Source organism: Erythrolamprus reginae, chromosome 2 (assembly GCF_031021105.1).
Source record: "Erythrolamprus reginae isolate rEryReg1 chromosome 2, rEryReg1.hap1, whole genome shotgun sequence".
Classification (NCBI taxonomy): domain Eukaryota; kingdom Metazoa; phylum Chordata; class Lepidosauria; order Squamata; family Dipsadidae; genus Erythrolamprus; species Erythrolamprus reginae.
The window spans coordinates 29864761-29886704 of record NC_091951.1 but is presented as its reverse complement, the minus strand read 5'-3'; the positions used below and the strand labels follow the sequence as shown (position 1 = coordinate 29886704).

Below are 21944 nucleotides of genomic sequence, written 5' to 3'. Positions count from 1 at the left end.
ATAGACATTCCGTGAATTTCGAACCCGTGAAAAGCGAGGGAACATTGTATTTCGGTGATCAAAGGCGAATTCCGGGAACTTACCAGTGAAGAGCCAAATAACATTACAGAGCATGTTGCCTCTCGGGATCTGCCTTGTCTGGAACAATAAAGACTAGACTAGACTAGATCAAAAGACAGGCCAGGCCACCCATTGGAATCCATTCTGAGCTGCAAGACAGAGATCAAGCACACAGTTGGTCAGTAAGCAAAAAAGTTCCAAAATCCCCATTGCAAAACCCTCTGATGACAGACCAAGGACTGCAGCCGCGAAACGGTGCGGGAGCTAAGCGAAAGCTGCCCAGTATCCCCATTGAAAAAACCTCCGATGACATCCCGACCACGGCAGCCGTGAAACGGTGCGGGGAGCTAAGCGGCAGCCCTCCAGTATCTCCATTGAAAAGCCCTCCGGAGACAACACGACGACGGTAGCCATGAAACGGTGCGGGGAGCTAAGCGGCAGCCCTCCAGTATCTCCATTGAAAAGCCCTCCGGAGACAACACGAGGACGGTAGCCATGAAACGGTGCGGGGAGCTAAGCGGCAGCCCTCCAGTATCTCCATTGAAAAGCCCTCCGGAGACAACACGAGGACGGTAGCCATGAAACGGTGCGGGGAGCTAAGCGGCAGCCCTCCAGTATCTCCATTGAAAAGCCCTCCGGAGACAACACGACGACGGTAGCCATGAAACGGTGCGGGGAGCTAAGCGGCAGCCCTCCAGTATCTCCATTGAAAAGCCCTCCGGTGACAGCCCAACGACAGCAGCCGTGAAACGGTGCGGGGAGCTAAGCGGCAGCCCTCCAGTATCTCCATTGAAAAGCCCTCCAGTGAGAGGACGACAGCAGCCTTGAGATGGAGGGAGGAGATCACCCAGGGCCGTTCACAGTCCCTATTAAGCAACCCTCCGATGGAAAAGTCTACTGCAAACAAACATAAAGTGTCCCCTCGCTTAATGTGGGGGTGCCTTTTGAGACCACCCGCGAAAGCCGAATTTCCGTGAAGTAGAGATGCAGAAGTAAATACACTATTTTTGGCTATGAACAGTATCATAAGCCTTCCCTTAACACTTTAAACCCCTAAATTGCAATTTTCCATTCCCTTAGCAACCATTCAGATTATTACTCACCATGTTTATTTATTAAAGTTTATTTAAAAAAATATTTATTAAAGGCAAACAAAAGTTTGGCGAAAAACCGTGGTATAGGGAAAAAAACCCCCAAAGTATTTTTTTTAATTAACATTTTTGGGAAACCATAGTATAGACATTCCGTGAAGTTCGAACCCGCGAAAAGCGAGGGAACACTGTATTTCGGTGATCAAAGGCCAATTCCGGGAACTTACCAGTGAAGAGCCAAAGAACATTACAGCGCATGTTGCCTCTCGGGATCTGCCTTGTCTGGAACAATAAAGACTAGACTAGACTAGACTAGATCAAAAGACAGGCCAGGCCGCCCATTGTAATCCATTCTGAGCTGCAAGACAAACAGAGATCAATCACACAGTTGGTCAGTAAGCAAAAAAGTTCCAAAATCCCCATTGAAAACCCCTCAGATGACCGACCAAGGACTACGGCAGCCGTGAAACGGTGCGGGGAATAAGGGGAAGCCCTCCAGTATCCCCATTGAAAAATCCTCCGATGACAGCCCGACCACGGCAGCCGTGAAACGGTGCGGGGAGCTAAGCGGCAACCCTCCAGTATCTCCATTGAAAAGCCCTCCGATGGGACTACGGCAGCCGTGAAGCGGTTCGGGGAATAAGGGGAAGCCATCCAGTATCCCCATTGGAAAAACCTCCGATGACACCCCAACGACGGCAGCCGTGAAATGGTGCGGGAGGTAAGCGGCAGCCCTCCAGTATCTCCATTGAAAAGCCCTCCTGAAGACGACGGCAGCGGTGAAACCGTGCGGCGAGGTAAGCGGAAGCCATCCAGTATCCCCATTGAAAAACATTGCGATTACAGCCCGACGACGGTAGCCGTGAAACGGTGCCGGGAGCTAAGCGGCAGCCCTCCAGTATTTCCACTGAAAAACCATCCAGTGATAGCTCGACGACGGCAGCCTTGTGACGGCGCGAGGAGAGAACCCGCGGCCGTTCAGAGTCCCTATTAAGCAACCCTCAGATGGAAAATTCTACTGCAAACAAACATATTTCGGTGATCAAAGGCGAATTCCGGGAACTTACCAGTGAAGAGCCAAAGAACATTACAGAGCATGTTGCCTCTCGGGATCTGCCTTATCTGGAACAATAAAGACTAGACTAGACTAGATCAGAATACAGGCCATGCCGACCATTGTAATCCATTCTGAGCTGCAAGACAAACAGAGATCAATCACACAGTTGGTCAGTAAACGAAAAAGTTCCAAAATCCCCATTGCAAAACCGTCCCATGACCGACCAACGACGACAGCCGTGAAACGGTGCGGGGAGCTAAGCGAAAGCGGGCCAGTATGCCCGTTGAAAAATCCTCCGATGACAGCCCGACGACGGCAGCCTTGAGACGACGGGAGGAGAGAAACCGCGGCCGTTCAGTCCCTATTACGCAACCCTCCAATGGAAAATTCTGCTCCAAACAAACATATTTCGGTGTTCAAAGGCCACTTCCTGGAACTTACCAAGTGAAGAGCCAAAGAACATTACAAAGCATGCTGCCTCTCGGGATCTGCCTTGTCCTGAAACAATGAAGAGTTGGAAACATTTGGAGACGTGGAAACTGTATTTAAAATAACTCTTTGTCTCGCTGTGGGAATATCCTCCTCTATTGTTACCTAAACGGATTGGAGGGAATCTCAGGGCTGGCTCCTTGTCCTTTTGTAGATTGAAAGCCCTGACATGCCCCACAAAGCCTCTTTCCTTGACAGCCAATATTCTCCTAATACTTACTTGGATGATGGAGCCCTTTTTCCCTCTTTTCTGACACCCCGGATACCAGAGTCCCAGCGCAATTCTGCACAAGGAGCCCCCACCGAGTCCCTCCCCGACCCACGCCGTTCATGCTGCAGGCAATTACTCCGCATGGTCTCGTGGTCTGAAGAGACAGCTGTCAGAGATTGAACCCCGCTTCTCTCACGCACTCACCTCCAAACATAGGAGTCCTAGACTAGATCAGAGACAGGCCGCCCATTGGAGTCCATTCTGAACTGCAAGACAAATAGAGATCAAGCACACGGTTGGTCAGTAAACGAAAAAGTTCCAAAATCCCCATTGCAAAACCGTCCCATGACCGACCAACGACGACAGCCGTGAAACGGTGCGGGGAGCTAAGCGAAAGCGGGCCAGTATGCCCGTTGAAAAATCCTCCGATGACAGCCCGACGACGGCAGCCTTGAGACGACGGGAGGAGAGAAACCGCGGCCGTTCAGTCCCTATTACGCAACCCTCCAATGGAAAATTCTGCTCCAAACAAACATATTTCGGTGTTCAAAGGCCACTTCCTGGAACTTACCAAGTGAAGAGCCAAAGAACATTACAAAGCATGCTGCCTCTCGGGATCTGCCTTGTCCTGAAACAATGAAGAGTTGGAAACATTTGGAGACGTGGAAACTGTATTTAAAATAACTCTTTGTCTCGCTGTGGGAATATCCTCCTCTATTGTTACCTAAACGGATTGGAGGGAATCTCAGGGCTGGCTCCTTGTCCTTTTGTAGATTGAAAGCCCTGACATGCCCCACAAAGCCTCTTTCCTTGACAGCCAATATTCTCCTAATACTTACTTGGATGATGGAGCCCTTTTTCCCTCTTTTCTGACACCCCGGATACCAGAGTCCCAGCGGAATTCTGCACAAGGAGCCCCCACCGAGTCCCTCCCCGACCCACGCCGTTCATGCTGCAGGCAATTACTCCGCATGGTCTCGTGGTCTGAAGAGACAGCTGTCAGAGATTGAACCCCGCTTCTCTCACGCACTCACCTCCAAACATAGGAGTCCTAGACTAGATCAGAGACAGGCCGCCCATTGGAGTCCATTCTGAACTGCAAGACAAATAGAGATCAAGCACACGGTTGGTCAGTAAGCGAAAAAGGTCAAAAATCCCCATTGCAAAGCCCTCCAATGACAGCCCGTCGACGGCAGCCGTGAAACGGTGCCTGGATCTAAGCGGAAGCCCTCCATTATCACCATTGAAAAACCCACCGATGACAGCCCCACAATGGATGCCCTGAAATAGTGTGAGGAGAAAGCACAAGCCATCCAGTTTCCCCATTGAAAAACCCACCGATGACAGCCCCACAATGGATGCCCTGAAATAGTGTGAGGAGAAAGCACAAGCCATCCAGTTTCCCCATTGAAAAACCCACCGATGACAGCCCCACAATGGATGCCCTGAAATAGTGTGAGGAGAAAGCACAAGCCATCCAGTTTCCCCATTGAAAAGCCCTCCGGAGACAACACGATGACGGTAGCCATGAAACGGTGCGGGGAGCTAAGCGGCAGCCCTCCAGTATCTCCATTGAAAAGCCCTCCGGAGACAACACGATGATGGTAGCCATGAAACGGTGCGGGGAGCTAAGCGGCAGCCCTCCAGTATCTCCATTGAAAAGCCCTCCGGAGACAACACGACGACAGCAGCCGTGAAACGGTGCGGGGAGCTAAGCGGCAGCCCTCCAGTATCTCCATTGAAAAGCCCTCCGGAGACAACACGATGATGGTAGCCATGAAACGGTGCGGGGAGCTAAGCGGCAGCCCTCCAGTATCTCCATTGAAAAGCCCTCCGGAGACAACACGACGACAGCAGCCGTGAAACGGTGCGGGGAGCTAAGCGGCAGCCCTCCAGTATCTCCATTGAAAAGCCCTCCGGAGACAACAGGATGACGGTAGCCATGAAATGGTGCGGGGAGCTAAGCGGCAGCCCTCCAGTATCTCCATTGAAAAGCCCTCCGGTGACAGCCCAACGACAGCAGCCGTGAAACGGTGCGGGGAGCTAAGCGGCAGCCCTCCAGTATCTCCATTGAAAAGCCCTCCGGAGACAACACGATGATGGTAGCCATGAAACGGTGCGGGGAGCTAAGCGGCAGCCCTCCAGTATCTCCATTGAAAAGCCCTCCGGAGACAACACGACGACAGCAGCCGTGAAACGGTGCGGGGAGCTAAGCGGCAGCCCTCCAGTATCTCCATTGAAAAGCCCTCCGGAGACAACACGATGACGGTAGCCATGAAATGGTGCGGGGAGCTAAGCGGCAGCCCTCCAGTATCTCCATTGAAAAGCCCTCCGGTGACAGCCCAACGACAGCAGCCGTGAAACGGTGCGGGGAGCTAAGCGGCAGCCCTCCAGTATCTCCATTGAAAAGCCCTCCTGTGAGAGGACGACAGCAGCCTTCAGATGGAGAGAGGAGATCACCCAGGGCCGTTCACAGTCCCTAGTGCATCACAGTGCAAAACCCTCTGATGACCGACCAAGGACGGCAGCCGGGAAACGTTATGTGGAGCCAAGCAGAAGCCGGTCAGTATCCCCATTGAAAAGCCCTCCGGTGACAGCCCAACGACAGCAGCCGTGAAACGGTGCGGGGAGCCAAGGGGAAGCGGGCCAGTATCCCCATTGAAAAACCGTCCGGTGACAGCCCGACAAAGGCAGCCGTGAAACAGTGTGGGGAGCTAAGCGGCAGCCCTCCAGTATATCTCCATTGAAAAAACCGTCCGATGACACGGCAGCCCGACAACGGCAGCCGGGAAACGGTGCGGGGAGCTAAGCGGAAGCCCTCCAGTATCTCCATTGAAAAGCCCTCCAGACGATGACAGCAGAGGTGAAACCGTGCGGGGAGCTAAGCGGAAGCCATCCAGTATCCCCATTGAAAATCCATCCAGTGATAGCCCGACGACAGCAGCCTTGAGAGGGCGGGAGGAGATAACGCAGGGCCGTTCACAGTCCCTATTAAGCAACCCTCGGATGGAAAAGTCTACTGCAAACAAACATAAAGTGTTCCCTCGCTTTTTTGCAGGGGGGGGTGCCTTCTCAGACCACCCGCGAAAGTCGAATTTCCCTAAATTGCAATTTTCCATTCCCTTAGCAACCATTCAGATTGTTACTCACCATGTTTATTTATTAAAGTTTATTTAAAAAAATATTTATTAAAGGCAAACAAAAGTTTGGCGATGACATATGACTTCATGGTATAAGGAAAGAACCCGCAAAGTATTTTTTTAATTAATATTTTTGGAAAACCGTGGTATAGACATTCCGTGAATTTCGAACCCGTGAAAAGCGAGGGAACATTGTATTTCGGTGATCAAAGGCGAATTCCGGGAACTTACCAGTGAAGAGCCAAATAACATTACAGAGCATGTTGCCTCTCGGGATCTGCCTTGTCTGGAACAATAAAGACTAGACTAGACTAGATCAAAAGACAGGCCAGGCCACCCATTGGAATCCATTCTGAGCTGCAAGACAGAGATCAAGCACACAGTTGGTCAGTAAGCAAAAAAGTTCCAAAATCCCCATTGCAAAACCCTCTGATGACAGACCAAGGACTGCAGCCGCGAAACGGTGCGGGAGCTAAGCGAAAGCTGCCCAGTATCCCCATTGAAAAAACCTCCGATGACATCCCGACCACGGCAGCCGTGAAACGGTGCGGGGAGCTAAGCGGCAGCCCTCCAGTATCTCCATTGAAATGCCCTCCGGAGACAAAACGAGGACGGTAGCCATGAAACGGTGCGGGGAGCTAAGCAGCAGCCCTCCAGTATCTCCATTGAAAAGCCCCTGGAGACAACACGAGGACGGTAGCCATGAAACGGTGCGGGGAGCTAAGCGGCAGCCCTCCAGTATCTCCATTGAAAAGCCCTCCGGAGACAACACGACGACAGCAGCCGTGAAACGGTGCGGGGAGCTAAGCGGCAGCCCTCCAGTATCTCCATTGAAAAGCCCTCCGGAGACAACAGGATGACGGTAGCCATGAAATGGTGCGGGGAGCTAAGCGGCAGCCCTCCAGTATCTCCATTGAAAAGCCCTCCGGTGACAGCCCAACGACAGCAGCCGTGAAACGGTGCGGGGAGCTAAGCGGCAGCCCTCCAGTATCTCCATTGAAAAGCCCTCCGGAGACAACACGATGATGGTAGCCATGAAACGGTGCGGGGAGCTAAGCGGCAGCCCTCCAGTATCTCCATTGAAAAGCCCTCCGGAGACAACACGACGACAGCAGCCGTGAAACGGTGCGGGGAGCTAAGCGGCAGCCCTCCAGTATCTCCATTGAAAAGCCCTCCGGAGACAACACGATGACGGTAGCCATGAAATGGTGCGGGGAGCTAAGCGGCAGCCCTCCAGTATCTCCATTGAAAAGCCCTCCGGTGACAGCCCAACGACAGCAGCCGTGAAACGGTGCGGGGAGCTAAGCGGCAGCCCTCCAGTATCTCCATTGAAAAGCCCTCCTGTGAGAGGACGACAGCAGCCTTCAGATGGAGAGAGGAGATCACCCAGGGCCGTTCACAGTCCCTAGTGCATCACAGTGCAAAACCCTCTGATGACCGACCAAGGACGGCAGCCGGGAAACGTTATGTGGAGCCAAGCAGAAGCCGGTCAGTATCCCCATTGAAAAGCCCTCCGGTGACAGCCCAACGACAGCAGCCGTGAAACGGTGCGGGGAGCCAAGGGGAAGCGGGCCAGTATCCCCATTGAAAAACCGTCCGGTGACAGCCCGACAAAGGCAGCCGTGAAACAGTGTGGGGAGCTAAGCGGCAGCCCTCCAGTATATCTCCATTGAAAAAACCGTCCGATGACACGGCAGCCCGACAACGGCAGCCGGGAAACGGTGCGGGGAGCTAAGCGGAAGCCCTCCAGTATCTCCATTGAAAAGCCCTCCAGACGATGACAGCAGAGGTGAAACCGTGCGGGGAGCTAAGCGGAAGCCATCCAGTATCCCCATTGAAAATCCATCCAGTGATAGCCCGACGACAGCAGCCTTGAGAGGGCGGGAGGAGATAACGCAGGGCCGTTCACAGTCCCTATTAAGCAACCCTCGGATGGAAAAGTCTACTGCAAACAAACATAAAGTGTTCCCTCGCTTTTTTGCAGGGGGGGGTGCCTTCTCAGACCACCCGCGAAAGTCGAATTTCCCTAAATTGCAATTTTCCATTCCCTTAGCAACCATTCAGATTGTTACTCACCATGTTTATTTATTAAAGTTTATTTAAAAAAATATTTATTAAAGGCAAACAAAAGTTTGGCGATGACATATGACTTCATGGTATAAGGAAAGAACCCGCAAAGTATTTTTTTAATTAATATTTTTGGAAAACCGTGGTATAGACATTCCGTGAATTTCGAACCCGTGAAAAGCGAGGGAACATTGTATTTCGGTGATCAAAGGCGAATTCCGGGAACTTACCAGTGAAGAGCCAAATAACATTACAGAGCATGTTGCCTCTCGGGATCTGCCTTGTCTGGAACAATAAAGACTAGACTAGACTAGATCAAAAGACAGGCCAGGCCACCCATTGGAATCCATTCTGAGCTGCAAGACAGAGATCAAGCACACAGTTGGTCAGTAAGCAAAAAAGTTCCAAAATCCCCATTGCAAAACCCTCTGATGACAGACCAAGGACTGCAGCCGCGAAACGGTGCGGGAGCTAAGCGAAAGCTGCCCAGTATCCCCATTGAAAAAACCTCCGATGACATCCCGACCACGGCAGCCGTGAAACGGTGCGGGGAGCTAAGCGGCAGCCCTCCAGTATCTCCATTGAAAAGCCCTCCGGAGACAAAACGAGGACGGTAGCCATGAAACGGTGCGGGGAGCTAAGCAGCAGCCCTCCAGTATCTCCATTGAAAAGCCCCTGGAGACAACACGAGGACGGTAGCCATGAAACGGTGCGGGGAGCTAAGCGGCAGCCCTCCAGTATCTCCATTGAAAAGCCCTCCGGAGACAACACGACGACGGTAGCCATGAAACGGTGCGGGGAGCTAAGCGGCAGCCCTCCAGTATCTCCATTGAAAAGCCCTCCGGTGACAGCCCAACGACAGCAGCCGTGAAACGGTGCGGGGAGCTAAGCGGCAGCCCTCCAGTATCTCCATTGAAAAGCCCTCCAGTGAGAGGACGACAGCAGCCTTGAGATGGAGGGAGGAGATCACCCAGGGCCGTTCACAGTCCCTATTAAGCAACCCTCCGATGGAAAAGTCTACTGCAAACAAACATAAAGTGTCCCCTCGCTTAATGTGGGGGTGCCTTTTGAGACCACCCGCGAAAGCCGAATTTCCGTGAAGTAGAGATGCAGAAGTAAATACACTATTTTTGGCTATGAACAGTATCATAAGCCTTCCCTTAACACTTTAAACCCCTAAATTGCAATTTTCCATTCCCTTAGCAACCATTCAGATTATTACTCACCATGTTTATTTATTAAAGTTTATTTAAAAAAATATTTATTAAAGGCAAACAAAAGTTTGGCGAAAAACCGTGGTATAGGGAAAAAAACCCCCAAAGTATTTTTTTTAATTAACATTTTTGGGAAACCATAGTATAGACATTCCGTGAAGTTCGAACCCGCGAAAAGCGAGGGAACACTGTATTTCGGTGATCAAAGGCCAATTCCGGGAACTTACCAGTGAAGAGCCAAAGAACATTACAGCGCATGTTGCCTCTCGGGATCTGCCTTGTCTGGAACAATAAAGACTAGACTAGACTAGACTAGATCAAAAGACAGGCCAGGCCGCCCATTGTAATCCATTCTGAGCTGCAAGACAAACAGAGATCAATCACACAGTTGGTCAGTAAGCAAAAAAGTTCCAAAATCCCCATTGAAAACCCCTCAGATGACCGACCAAGGACTACGGCAGCCGTGAAACGGTGCGGGGAATAAGGGGAAGCCCTCCAGTATCCCCATTGAAAAATCCTCCGATGACAGCCCGACCACGGCAGCCGTGAAACGGTGCGGGGAGCTAAGCGGCAACCCTCCAGTATCTCCATTGAAAAGCCCTCCGATGGGACTACGGCAGCCGTGAAGCGGTTCGGGGAATAAGGGGAAGCCATCCAGTATCCCCATTGGAAAAACCTCCGATGACACCCCAACGACGGCAGCCGTGAAATGGTGCGGGAGGTAAGCGGCAGCCCTCCAGTATCTCCATTGAAAAGCCCTCCTGAAGACGACGGCAGCGGTGAAACCGTGCGGCGAGGTAAGCGGAAGCCATCCAGTATCCCCATTGAAAAACATTGCGATTACAGCCCGACGACGGTAGCCGTGAAACGGTGCCGGGAGCTAAGCGGCAGCCCTCCAGTATTTCCACTGAAAAACCATCCAGTGATAGCTCGACGACGGCAGCCTTGTGACGGCGCGAGGAGAGAACCCGCGGCCGTTCAGAGTCCCTATTAAGCAACCCTCAGATGGAAAATTCTACTGCAAACAAACATATTTCGGTGATCAAAGGCGAATTCCGGGAACTTACCAGTGAAGAGCCAAAGAACATTACAGAGCATGTTGCCTCTCGGGATCTGCCTTATCTGGAACAATAAAGACTAGACTAGACTAGATCAGAATACAGGCCATGCCGACCATTGTAATCCATTCTGAGCTGCAAGACAAACAGAGATCAATCACACAGTTGGTCAGTAAACGAAAAAGTTCCAAAATCCCCATTGCAAAACCGTCCCATGACCGACCAACGACGACAGCCGTGAAACGGTGCGGGGAGCTAAGCGAAAGCGGGCCAGTATGCCCGTTGAAAAATCCTCCGATGACAGCCCGACGACGGCAGCCTGGAGACGACGGGAGGAGAGAAACCGCGGCCGTTCAGTCCCTATTACGCAACCCTCCAATGGAAAATTCTGCTCCAAACAAACATATTTCGGTGTTCAAAGGCCACTTCCTGGAACTTACCAAGTGAAGAGCCAAAGAACATTACAAAGCATGCTGCCTCTCGGGATCTGCCTTGTCCTGAAACAATGAAGAGTTGGAAACATTTGGAGACGTGGAAACTGTATTTAAAATAACTCTTTGTCTCGCTGTGGGAATATCCTCCTCTATTGTTACCTAAACGGATTGGAGGGAATCTCAGGGCTGGCTCCTTGTCCTTTTGTAGATTGAAAGCCCTGACATGCCCCACAAAGCCTCTTTCCTTGACAGCCAATATTCTCCTAATACTTACTTGGATGATGGAGCCCTTTTTCCCTCTTTTCTGACACCCCGGATACCAGAGTCCCAGCGGAATTCTGCACAAGGAGCCCCCACCGAGTCCCTCCCCGACCCACGCCGTTCATGCTGCAGGCAATTACTCCGCATGGTCTCGTGGTCTGAAGAGACAGCTGTCAGAGATTGAACCCCGCTTCTCTCACGCACTCACCTCCAAACATAGGAGTCCTAGACTAGATCAGAGACAGGCCGCCCATTGGAGTCCATTCTGAACTGCAAGACAAATAGAGATCAAGCACACGGTTGGTCAGTAAGCGAAAAAGGTCAAAAATCCCCATTGCAAAGCCCTCTAATGACAGCCCGACGACGGCAGCCGTGAAACGGTGCCTGGATCTAAGCGGAAGCCCTCCATTATCACCATTGAAAAACCCACCGATGACAGCCCCACAATGGATGCCCTGAAATAGTGTGAGGAGAAAGCACAAGCCATCCAGTTTCCCCATTGAAAAACCCACCGATGACAGCCCCACAATGGGTGCCCTGAAATAGTGTGAGGAGAAAGCACAAGCCATCCAGTTTCCCCATTGAAAAACCCACCGATGACAGCCCCACAATGGGTGCCCTGAAATAGTGTGAGGAGAAAGCACAAGCCATCCAGTTTCCCCATTGAAAAACCCACCGATGACAGCCCCACAATGGGTGCCCTGAAATAGTGTGAGGAGAAAGCACAAGCCATCCAGTTTCCCCATTGAAAAACCCACCGATGGCAGCCCCACAATGGGTGCCCTGAAATAGTGTGAGGAGAAAGCACAAGCCATCCAGTTTCCCCATTGAAAAACCCACCGATGGCAGCCCCACAATGGGTGCCCTGAAATAGTGTGAGGAGAAAGCACAAGCCATCCAGTTTCCCCATTGAAAAACCCACCGATGACAGCCCCACAATGGATGCCCTGAAATAGTGTGAGGAGAAAGCACAAGCCATCCAGTTTCCCCATTGAAAAACCCACCGATGGCAGCCCCACAATGGATGCCCTGAAATAGTGTGAGGAGAAAGCACAAGCCATCCAGTTTCCCCATTGAAAAACCCACCGATGGCAGCCCCACAATGGGTGCCCTGAAATAGTGTGAGGAGAAAGCACAAGCCATCCAGTTTCCCCATTGAAAAACCCACCGATGGCAGCCCCACAATGGATGCCCTGAAATAGTGTGAGGAGAAAGCACAAGCCACCCAGTTTCCCCATTGAAAAACCCACCGATGGCAGCCCCACAATGGGTGCCCTGAAATAGTGTGAGGAGAAAGCACAAGCCACCCAGTTTCCCCATTGAAAAACCCACCGATGGCAGCCCCACAATGGGTGCCCTGAAATAGTGTGAGGAGAAAGCACAAGCCATCCAGTTTCCCCATTGAAAAACCCACCGATGGCAGCCCCACAATGGATGCCCTGAAATAGTGTGAGGAGAAAGCACAAGCCATCCAGTTTCCCCATTGAAAAACCCACCGATGGCAGCCCCACAATGGATGCCCTGAAATAGTGTGAGGAGAAAGCACAAGCCATCCAGTTTCCCCATTGAAAAACCCACCGATGGCAGCCCCACAATGGGTGCCCTGAAATAGTGTGAGGAGAAAGCACAAGCCATCCAGTTTCCCCATTGAAAAACCCACCGATGACAGCCCCACAATGGGTGCCCTGAAATAGTGTGAGGAGAAAGCACAAGCCATCCAGTTTCCCCATTGAAAAACCCACCGATGACAGCCCCACAATGGGTGCCCTGAAATGGTGTGAGGAGAAAGCACAAGCCATCCAGTTTCCCCATTGAAAAACCCACCGATGACAGCCCCACAATGGGTGCCCTGAAATGGTGTGAGGAGAAAGCACAAGCCATCCAGTTTCCCCATTGAAAAACCCACCGATGACAGCCCCACAATGGATGCCCTGAAATAGTGTGAGGAGAAAGCACAAGCCATCCAGTTTCCCCATTGAAAAACCCACCGATGACAGCCCCACAATGGATGCCCTGAAATGGTGTGAGGAGAAAGCACAAGCCATCCAGTTTCCCCATTGAAAAACCCACCGATGACAGCCCCACAATGGGTGCCCTGAAATGGTGTGAGGAGAAAGCACAAGCCATCCAGTTTCCCCATTGAAAAACCCACCGATGACAGCCCCACAATGGGTGCCCTGAAATAGTGTGAGGAGAAAGCACAAGCCACCCAGTTTCCCCATTGAAAAACCCACCGATGACAGCCCCACAATGGGTGCCCTGAAATAGTTTGAGGAGAAAGCACAAGCCATCCAGTTTCCCCATTGAAAAACCCACCGATGACAGCCCCACAATGGGTGCCCTGAAATAGTGTGAGGAGAAAGCACAAGCCACCCAGTTTCCCCATTGAAAAACCCACCGATGACAGCCCCACAATGGGTGCCCTGAAATAGTGTGAGGAGAAAGCACAAGCCATCCAGTTTCCCCATTGAAAAACCCACCGATGACAGCCCCACAATGGGTGCCCTGAAATAGTGTGAGGAGAAAGCACAAGCCACCCAGTTTCCCCATTGAAAAACCCACCGATGACAGCCCCACAATGGGTGCCCTGAAATAGTGTGAGGAGAAAGCACAAGCCATCCAGTTTCCCCATTGAAAAACCCACCGATGGCAGCCCCACAATGGGTGCCCTGAAATAGTGTGAGGAGAAAGCACAAGCCATCCAGTTTCCCCATTGAAAAACCCACCGATGGCAGCCCCACAATGGGTGCCCTGAAATAGTGTGAGGAGAAAGCACAAGCCATCCAGTTTCCCCATTGAAAAACCCACCGATGACAGCCCCACAATGGGTGCCCTGAAATAGTGTGAGGAGAAAGCACAAGCCATCCAGTTTCCCCATTGAAAAACCCACCGATGACAGCCCCACAATGGGTGCCCTGAAATAGTGTGAGGAGAAAGCACAAGCCATCCAGTTTCCCCATTGAAAAACCCACCGTTGAAAACCCCACGGTCACAGCCCTGAAATAGTTCACTGTATCTTGGCAATGGAAAGAATTTTCACGATCCAATCGGGATCCCTCCTTTCATTCTGTTTTACATAATAATGCATTTTGATATAAAATAGCCAATGCGTGAACGCTACATTCAATAAGCCTTCCCAAGCCACCGCCCAGTCATGCGCTTTACGAGGCAACCTCATCGGGAGGGCTCCACGGCTGATGACTATACTGAAGCTTTGTCACTATGTTTGCCCCATTGTTATGTGTTTGCTGGTGATTGGCTGGGGAACAAGAGTAAGTCATACATTTCCTTATATGGTAAATTAATCCTGCGTTATGCCTTCATGCTTTCATATCAAGGGGGGACAGGACAGAGATGCTGCTACAGGGGGGACACGACAAGGGTGCTGCTTCGATCCATCGCTCGAAAACAAGGCGGCACATTTCCACCCCTGTCCTGGTTAAAAGTGGCGTTCCCCAAGGCAGCATACTAGGACCTACACTATTCGTTCTCTACATAAATGACCTCTTTGATTTTATCAGAAGCAACTGTGTTCTTTTCGCCTACCCTGTAAAACTTTTCAACACCATGGTCGACCTGGGAAGATGTAAAACTTTTCAACAAAACGTTGATGTAAAACTTTTCAACACCACATCAACACCACCTTGATGTAAAACTTTTCAACACCACTTCGATGTAAAACTTTTCAACACCATGTCGACCTTGTCTCAGATTAGTCTAACAACTGGCAACTTCAAATATCAACCAGCAAATGTTCTACCCTCTACATCGGCAAAAAAGAATCCGAACCTCATATATAAACTGAATAAACAAAATCTCACAGCCAACCCCCACTCAGTAAAAGACCTTGAAATACTAATATCAAATGAAAATGTCCAAAGAGACTTCACCAGAAGAGCCCTTCACTCCTCCACTCGAAACAGAATACCCCAAGAAAGCAGACTATCAATCCTAGGTCTAGAAAGCTAAGAACTAGGACATCTAAAAAACGATCTAAGTATTGCCCACAAGTCCGCCCCGAGTCTAGAGAGAGGGGCGGCATACAAATCGAATTAATATAAAATACATAAATAAATAAAGATCATATGCTGCAACATTCTACCTGTCAATGACTACTTCAGCTTCAATCACAACAACACAAGAGCACGCAACAGATTCAAACTTAATATTAACCTCTCCAAACTTGACTGTAAAAAATATGACTTCGGCAACCGAGTTGTCAAACCATGGAAATCATTACCTGACTCAGTAGTGTCAACCCCTAACCCATAACATTTTTCCCTTAGACTATCCACGATTGACCTCTCCAGGTTCCTTAGAGATCAGTAAGAGGTCAGTATGGGTGCTCCTACGATCCATCGCCCCAAAACAAGGCAGCACACCATATGGGTGCTGCTACGATCCTCCAAGGGGCCCCTCCTTCCCAGCCACCCCGAAATAGACTTCTTTTGTTGGTGTGGATCAGCCGCCTCTCGCTCACGGAGGGAATAAAAAGGGCACAAACTCTATAAAGTTACAATATACAGTCGCATATACAGTATGTTATGTATATGAATAGAATAGATATTATAATGTATATTACGCATGCAGATCGCAGCCCCCGCTGCCCTCCTTCTCCCCTCCATCCCGAGCGGTGCCTCCCTCCGTCCTCCTGCGCCCCATCTCGGGCTCACCGCCCTGGGGAGCTCCTTCTAAGGCCAACTCCATCTAGTTCATGCCCGCAATTCTGTTTCTCGTTCTTCTCGCGGACAATTCAAGGTTCAACCTTCGAGGCAGCCGTGCGGAAAAGGCTTGTGGTGAGCAGATGAACCAACAGCTCCGCTCACTTTTATTTAAAATAAAGCGGCAACACAGAGAGAGGAGGGGGAGGAATCCCTCTTCAACAGAGGCTAACCAAGCCGCCTTGAGTCTCAGGAGATGGGCCGCCTAGAAATCGAACTAATACATAAAATTAATAAATAAAAAGGCTTAAGAAAGCTTCAAGGCTTAACCGAAAACAGGGTGGAACATAAGATCCATTGCCCGAAAAAGATTGGCAGGGGAGATTGGTACTGCTCAGTGTTGCAATATTTTTTCGGTCTGGGCGGAAAAGTATAGTGTCTGAGCGGCGGCATAGAAGTCAAAACAAACAAACAAACAAACAAATAAATAAATAGGAAAAAATCCCTTCTTTATTATTAAAAGAAAATGGCAGTCCTGACATGGTGTGAGGAGAAAGCGGAAGCCATCCAGTTTCCCCATTGAAAAACCCACCGATGACAGCCCCAGGGTGGCAGCCCTGAAATGTTTCACTGTATCTTGGCAATGGAGATAATTTTCACGATCCGATGGCAGCCCTGAAATGGTGTGAGGAGAAAGCAGAAGCCGTCCAGTATCCCCATTGAAAAACCCACCCATGACAGCCCCACGGCGGCAGCCCTGACATGGTGTGAGGAGAAAGCGGAAGCCATCCAATTTCCCCATTGAAATGACAGCCCGACAACACCAGCCTTGAAACGGCGCGAGCAGAGAAGCTGAGTCAGTTCACAGTCCCCATTGCGCAACCCTCCGATGGAAAATTCTGCTGCAAACAAACATATTTCAGGCTTAAAAGGCCACTTCCTGTAACTTACCAGTGAACAGTGAAGAGCCAAAGACCATTTACAGAGCATGCTGCCTCTCGGGATCGGCCTTGACCTGAAACAATAAAGAATTGGAAACATTTGGAGACGTGGAAACTGAGTAACACAAACGGATTTTGGGGGGGGGGGGGGGATCTCAAGGCTATGTGTCCTTTTTTTACATTGCAAGGCTTAACAGGAATCGGCACAAAGCAGGGTCGGGTAATGTGTGACCGAGGAGGCTGGCACAAGAGATAGATGCTGCTACGATCCTTTGCCCGAAAACAGGGCGGCACACGAGATTGGCGCGTGAGAGGGGCGCCGCACGAGATAACTCACCCAGTCGGCGCACCGAGGAGTTGGGGCCTCTTCCTTCTCCCATCGCCAGGCGTCGGTGAGGGCGTGTGGCTTGAGCGGGCGGCGGTGGGGCGCAGGGTTGAAAGCGGCGGTCTTTCGGCTGTGTGTGCTGCATCCGAGCGGCCGTCTGCAGATCCGACGGCCAGAAAAGGCAGGAAGAGTTCGGGGCAGGGCGGAGTTGTGGGAGGAGGAGGAGGAGAGTTGCCTGAAAATTTAAAGCTTAATAAATAATTGAAACCAGAGATGTTTCTTTGAAATTGATTGATAAAAAACTTGGGGGGAAGAAGGACTGTCAAACTATTCTATTCTATTTCTATATTTTCTTTTCTATTATTTCTTAGATATATTTTACTATGAGTATCTCCTCTATAACCTTCATCATGTATTTTACTATGTGTATATAGATATATACCCACTAAAACCCTCATTGTGTATTGGACAAAATAAATAAATAAATAAGCAAATAAATAAATAAATAAATAAATAAAAAATAAGTAAATAAATAAATACTGTAAATAAATAAAATAATTACTAAGTCTGCACTACTATTACTGCTAGTTTTTGCCCATCCTTCCTATCATCCTTTTCCTCCCACTTATGACTGTATGACTGCAACTTGTTGCTTGGATCCTTAAGATTTTTATTAATATTGATTGTTTCCTCGTTGCTTATTTGACCCCTGTGATAATCATTAAGCATTATACCACATGATTCTTGACAAATGTATCTTTTCTTTTATGTACACTGAGAGCATACGCAACAAAGACAAATTCCTTGTGTGTCCAATCACACTTGGCCAATAAAGAATTCTATTCTATTCTATTCTATTCTATTCTATTCTATTCTATTCTATTGAAGAAGATCTTCTGCAGTCTCGACTTAAGCCTAAGAGTAAAAATCAGGTTTGTTAGATATTGCATCTTTTCTATCCTGCTCTATAGAGTTGGTCTGTGACAGAAAGCCATTCAAAGAGGTTATAAGCATTTGAAATGTAGATTTACAGGTGGATGTATCGCCAGTGCCCTCCCACCGGGCCACAAAGGACACTTGCCGCCGACGCCAGGAAAGTTCCAGCTGGGCGGGGCGCTGCCGGTACTTCTGTCCTGGGGCTCCCGCTCGCAGCTGTCCCCCGGCTTCTGCTCGAGCTCGATGCTGCGGTTTTCGGCGCTCTCCTGCTGGGCCCCAAAGAAGGAAGGCAGGAAAAAGGCGCGAAGAATGAAGCTCTCCGTCTTCCTGCCTTCCTTCCGGTTGGGAAATGCTGGTATGTTACAACCGGGTTCTGAAGACCAGCCCCACACGACGACAACAAACCTCCCTTCTTTTGCTTTGGGAAGGCGCCTCGAGTTTCCCTCACATCCATTCATCTGGGTTATTTTTCTTTTACCGAAGGGAAACTCTGATTGACGCCGTTAATGCGGGGCCCCTGTAATCACCGGGCCCGGTACGGGGCTCCCTGTAGTACCCGTCTATCGGTGGCCCTGATGTTACATATAAGTTGGTTATGACATCGGGCCAGAATACCTCCGGAACTGTCTTCTGCCACACAAATCCCAGCGGCCGATAATGTCCCACAGAGTTGGCCTTCTCCGGGCCCCCGTCGACTAAACAATGTCGTCTGGCGGGCCTCAGGGGAAGAGCCTTATCTGTGATGGCCCTAGCCCTCTGGAATCAACTCTCCCCAGAGATTACAACTGTCCCCACCCTCCTTGTCCTAAGTAAATTGCTTAAGACCCACCTATATCGCCAGGCATGGGGGAATTGAGATACCCCCCCCAGGCTTGTATAGTTTATGTATGATATGCTTGTGTTGTATGGTTTTAATGATGGCTTTTAGATGTTTTTAAATATTAGATTTGTTATATTGTTACTATTGTTGTTGTGAGCCACCCCGGGTCTGCGGAGAGGGGTAGCATACAAATCTAATAAATAATAATAATAATAATAATAATAATAATAATAATTATTATTATTATTATTATTATTATTATTATTATTATTATTATTTCCTTTAAAGTCCTACATGGCATTGGACCACATTACCCACATGACCTCTTCTGCCTCATGTATCCCAGCAGCCGGTCAGGTCCCACAGAGTTGGCCTTCTCCAGGCAATGCTATCTGGCAGGGCCTAGGAGAAGAGCCTTCTCTGGGGTGGCCCCGGCCCTTTTGTATCAACTCCCCCCTTCCCGAGATTCGCACATCTGCCCTGGCCTATGACTGAATATAATAGGATGAATGTGGAAGGTTGGTTTTCAATGAATTGGGGTTTTAGAATATAAATTAAGTTAGATTTTTATATGCTTGTAGAATTGGGATTTTTAGTGTATTTTAATATTAGATTTCTTGTCTGTCTTGTATTTGCTTTTGTGGTGAGCTGCCCTGAGTCTCAGGAGAAGGTTGGTATAGAAATCGAATGAATGAATGAATGAATGAATGAATGAATGAATGAATGAATGAATGAATGAACAAACAAACAAACAAATAAATAAATAAATAAATAAATTTGACAAAATCAGAAATGAGGAGGTGATAAAACACAAATTGTTTCAACTCCCACCCTCAAAACATCGCTACAGAGCCCTGCACACCAAGACAACTAGACACAAGAACAGCCCCCCCCCGACACCATCACTCTACTAAACAAATAATTCCCTCAAAACTGTCAAACTTTTTGCTAAGTCTCCACTTCTATTTCTACTAGTTTTTTCTCATCATTACTATCCCCCATCTCCTCCCCCTTAGGATTGTATGACTGTATCTTGCTGCTTGCATCCTAAGATTTTTATTAATATTGATTGTTTCTTCATTGCTTATTTGACATCATGAACTCAGTCTGTATAGTCTGGAGGACAGAAGGGAAATTGGGGACATGATCAAAACATTTAAATACGTTAAAGGGTTAAATAAGGTTCAGGAGGGAAGTGTTTTTAATAGGAAAGTGAACACAAGAACAAGGAGGCACAATCTGAGGATAGTTGGGGGAAAGATCAGAAGCAAGGTGAGAAAATATTATTTTACTGAAAGAGTAGTAGATGCTCGGAACAAACTTCCAGCAGATGTGGCTAGTAAATCCACAGTAACTGAATTTAAACATATCCATCCTAAGATAAAATACAGGAAATAGTATAAGGGCAGACTCCATGGGACCATGAGGTCTTTTTCTGCGTCAATCATCTATGTTTCTATGTAACAACAAGCAGTTTATTGTAAGAGTTCTTGCAAGAGCTAGCGAAATAAGTGCACCCTAAAATTTATTTATTTATTGTATTGATATGCCGCTCACTCCAAAACGGACTCAGAGCGGCTAGATAAATCTAAAGAAATGGATTTCAACAACATTATCTACGGACTACGGTTGACCTATCCAGATTCCTAAGAGGTCAGTAAGGGGCGAGTACAAGTGCACTAGAGTGCCTTCCGTCCCCTGTCCTATTGCTCTCCTATATCTCCTATTCCTTTCTTCTATTCCTATATCTCTTCCTCTATTCTTTCATTGATATGTTCTATTCTTATAACTTCTCTTCTATTCTTTCTTAGATATAGTTTACTATGAGTATCTCCTCTATAACCTTCATCATGTATTTTACTATGTGTATATAGATATATATACCCACTAAAACCCTCATTGTGTATTGGAATAAATAAATAAATAAATAAATAAATAAATAAATAAATAAATAAATAAATAAATAAATAAATAAATAAATAAATAAATAAATAAATAAATAAATTTTCCTCAGCCCCAAGCTCATTTCTTAGGCCTCAGTTGAAAAGCAACAGGGCCTTCTAAGTTTCTGTTTCTAAGTCACTCTCTTCTGGGGAAAGTGCGCCATCTAGTGGAGTTTACGGTAGAGCAGTGTGCCCTCTTATTATTGACACTGCGGAATTAATGCCCTTTCTTCAAGTTTATGGAGATTCTCATCATCCCGGTCATGATTGTCCCAAAGGTGCTTCTCCCCACCCCCAAAAAACTAGAGTAGCTTGGGCTTTTTTCCCCCCTTTTCTAACTGGAGAAGCAAAACATTTGCAAAGAAAAAAACTTAGAAAGTCCAATTGCCTTATTTGTTTGTTTGTTTGTTTGTTTGTTTGTTTATTCGATTTTTATGCCGCTCTTCTCCTTAGACTCAGGGCGGCTTACAACATGTTAGCAATAGCACTTTTTATAACAGATCTAGGCTATTGCCCCCACAATCCGGGTCCTCGTTTTACCCACCTCGGAAGGATGGAAGGCTGAGTCAACCTTATGGTGGGGAGGGAGAAATACCACCTTTGGGACCCTTTCTTTCTCCTCCTAAGTATTGATTGGTGCAAAATTTATGCTCTGGTTTCTGTTATGCCGGCGTGTCTCAACCGCCCGTAATTACAGGGTAATTAGTCCAGGAAGACACACACCACACGATAAAGGAAAACCAAAAAGTCTTTATAAATAGAAAAACAGAAACAGCTCCCTTTTAAATGTCAAAGGGATTTTCTGGTACACACAAGGCCACCAGGTTAAATGCAATCCAATTGCTCACACAATAACTGGGAAATTGAGTCCAATTCTAAAGTCCAGAGAGTCCACACACAATCTTGAACAGCAAAAAACCAAGATCTTGACGAAACAATGAATCAGATAAACTGCCATGAGGCTAAAACACCAGGCTGCTCTTTTATCTGTAGCACTAATCACAGCAGCCCCACCCAACCACAGGTGGCCTCATTTATCTTCTGTAATAATCCTTCAGTTGTTGTCTCCTATGCATCACTCTACGCATGTGTGGATGTGTCATAACTTCTTGTTCGGAATCCAGGGATGATAAGGATGATTGATCTCCTCCTGGGCTGTCCGCCAAACTCCCCTCATCCCTGTCACTCATGCTTCCTTGGTCAGAGGAGACTTTGTCGGCAGATACTATTAAGATC

General features: G+C 48.5%; 1 long non-coding RNA gene across 14 annotated transcripts in view; it reads right to left on the bottom strand.

The window, feature by feature from the left end:
• Nucleotides 1–17223, bottom strand: part of LOC139163156 (uncharacterized) — a 43065-nt gene extending 25842 nt beyond the window's left edge. For 3 of the 14 annotated variants that reach the window (XR_011558422.1, XR_011558426.1, XR_011558419.1), the window contains exons 1-13: nt 17022–17217; nt 11291–11352; nt 10828–10884; nt 10397–10522; nt 9557–9687; nt 8346–8471; nt 6280–6405; nt 3943–4004; nt 3480–3536; nt 3113–3174; nt 2219–2706; nt 1379–1509; nt 84–209 (exon numbers count right to left, since the gene is read on the bottom strand). This is a non-coding gene — a long non-coding RNA (uncharacterized lncRNA). Of the gene's footprint in view, nt 1–83; nt 210–1378; nt 1510–2218; nt 2707–3112; nt 3175–3479; nt 3537–3942; nt 4005–6279; nt 6406–8345; nt 8472–9556; nt 9688–10396; nt 10523–10827; nt 10885–11290; nt 11353–16694; nt 16747–17021 lie in introns of those variants that run through there. The other 11 variants (XR_011558421.1, XR_011558418.1, XR_011558414.1 and 8 more) reach the window with 10 other exon arrangements.
• Nucleotides 17224–21944: the final 4721 nt, after the last annotated feature.